Source organism: Electrona antarctica (genome assembly GCF_951216825.1).
Source record: "Electrona antarctica genome assembly, contig: scaffold_213, whole genome shotgun sequence".
Classification (NCBI taxonomy): Eukaryota; Metazoa; Chordata; class Actinopteri; order Myctophiformes; family Myctophidae; genus Electrona; species Electrona antarctica.
Window position 1 is genome coordinate 234556 of NW_027637035.1, and position 3140 is coordinate 237695.

The following is a 3140-nucleotide window of genomic DNA, read 5'->3' on the forward strand; positions in this document are numbered from 1 at the left end:
GTCTTCAAGGTGTTTTTGTTGACCAGTGAGGAGATCCTGTAAAGGAATCTTGTTCTTTGGTTGACTTTTTTTGATGACGTTGGTGGCCATTTTAATCACCGGGAAGATTTGCCTCCAGGATGGAACCTAGGTAGGTAATTTAATCTTTTCGTGTGATAATATTGCCACGCACTCTAATCAAGACGCGATCAGCCTAGCTGAGATTACTATTTGATCCAAATAGAATGGATTCAGTTTTTCCCAGGTGTAAAGATGGTTTGTTATCAGCGAGTCAGGTGGAGATTATATCTCCCTTTTGGGCAGCCCTGTAATGCACATCCACCATTTACTATAATCTATAAAACTTAATTTAATGGCATTAGTAATGATTCGTAATGATTGACAGGTGTCACTCAGAGTGTTACCTTATTAAAGTGTTGTAGAAATGAGTCCAGACGGTAAACGTCACTCCTCCACCGTCAGGTCAATCCTGTCAATCAAGAGGAAAGTGTCAATCATTCATGTGGATAAAAGTACACAACTGATGATGTCACTGATGATGTCACTCACAACACGTCATTGTTGCTGTAAATGGTACACACACACACACACACACACACACATACACATACACACACACACACACACACACACACACGTGACCAGACGTCCCCCTTTGCGTGGGAAAGTCCCTCATTTCCAAGACTTTTCAGGCGTCCCTTCAAATTGAGACCCTGTCCCACATTGTGACTGACAGGCATCAGTGTTCACATTGAGACCCTGTCTGTCCCACATTGTGACTGACAGGCATCAGGGTTCAAATTGAGACCCTGTCACACATTGTGACTGACAGGCATCAGTGTTCACATTGAGACCCTGTCTGTCCCACATTGTGACTGACAGGCATCAGTGTTCACATTGAGACCCTGTCTGTCCCACATTGTGACTGACAGGCATCAGTGTTCAAATTGAGACCCTGCCCAACATTGTGACTGACAGGCATCAGTGTTCAAATTGAGACCCTGTCTGTCCCACATTGTGACTGACAGGCATAAGTGTTCAAATTGAGACCCTGTCTGTCCCACATTTTGACTGACAGGCATCAGTGTTCAAATTGAGACCCTGTCCCACATTGTGACTGACAGGCATCAGTGTTCACATTGAGACCCTGTCTGTCCCACATTGTGACTGACAGGCATCAGTGTTCAAATTGAGACCCTGTCCCACATTGTGACTGACAGGCATCAGTGTTCACATTGAGACCCTGTCCCACATTGTGACTGACAGGCATCAGTGTTCACATTGAGACCCTGTCCCACATTGTGACTGACAGGCATCAGTGTTCACATTGAGACCCTGTCTGTCCCACATTGTGACTGACAGGCATCAGTGTTCACATTGAGACCCTGTCTGTCCCACATTGTGACTGACAGGCATCAGTGTTCACATTGAGACCCTGTCCCACATTGTGACTGACAGGCATCAGTGTTCACATTGGGCATGCAATGTGGTCCTCTGGAGTGAGTATGGAAATATAATGGCTCTCTCCATCGTCAAAGTGGCCCACCCCTGCCATAATCCTGGGTGCTACACTTACTCTGACCACCTGGGGGGGCAGCGGACTGACCTCATGCTTCCTTCTATGCATGAGGAGTCCACGCTGCTTCTTTTCACCTGACAGGGGGGAGTTTCCCTAGTTGGACGTAGCGCGTGGAAGGAACACGTTATTCCGACCAGTTCATTTCCCCTTTGTGAGGGTACCTACCCTAGGGGACACGGGGAGAACATGTGAGGGTACCTACCCTAGGGGACACGGGGAGAACATGTGAGGGTACCTACCCTAGGGGACACGGGGAGAACATGTGAGGGTATCTACCCTAGGGGACACGGGGAGAACATGTGAGGGTATCTACCCTAGGGGACACGGGGAGAACATGTGAGGGTACCTACCCTAGGGGACACGGGGAGAACATGTGAGGGTACCTACCCTAGGGGACACGGGGAGAACATGTGAGGGTACCTACCCTAGGGGACACGGGGAGAACATGTGAGGGTATCTACCCTAGGGGACACGGGGAGAACATGTGAGGGTACCTACCCTAGGGGACACGGGGAGAACATGTGAGGGTACCTACCCTAGGCGGGGACACAGGGAGCACATGTGAGGGTACCGTATCGAATCATGTGGACCAGACCCATTGCAAGATGCTGTACTCTGTCGTCAACCCTAAGCCCATTCCAGCCTGTCAAAGTGTGCAGGGGTGAGGTGGGTTCGGGGAGTGAGGCCAAGTAGTAGCCTGACCAGTTTGTTTTGGGAAGTCTGGAGCCTTGTTTTAAGGGCCTTTGAGGTGCTGTGGTACCAGGAGGAAGAGAAACCTTGTACGAGGGCTCCTGTTAGGGTCTTCAAGGTGTTTTTGTTGACCAGTGAGGAGATCCTGTAAAGGAATCTTGTTCTTTGGTTGACTTTTTTTGATGACGTTGGTGGCCATTTTAATCACCGGGAAGATTTGCCTCCAGGATGGAACCTAGGTAGGTAATTTAATCTTTTCGTGTGATAATATTGCCACGCACTCTAATCAAGACGCGATCAGCCTAGCTGAGATTACTATTTGATCCAAATAGAATGGATTCAGTTTTTCCCAGGTGTAAAGATGGTTTGTTATCAGCGAGCCAGGTGGAGATTCTATCTCCCTTTTGGGCAGCCCTGTAATGCACATCCACCATTTACTATAATCTATAAAACTTAATTTAATGGCATTAGTAATGATTAGTAATGATTGACAGGTGTCACTCAGAGTGTTACCTTATTAAAGTGTTGTAGAAATGAGTCCAGACGGTAAACGTCACTCCTCCACCGTCAGGTCAATCCTGTCAATCAAGAGGAAAGTGTCAATCATTCATGTGGATAAAAGTACACAACTGATGATGTCACTGATGATGTCACTCACAACACGTCATTGTTGCTGTAAATGGTACACACACACACACACACACACACACACACACACACACACACACACACACACACACACACACACACACACACACACACACACACACACACACACACACACACACACACACACACACACACACACACACACACACACACACACACACACACACACACACACACACACACGACCAGACGTCCCCCTTTT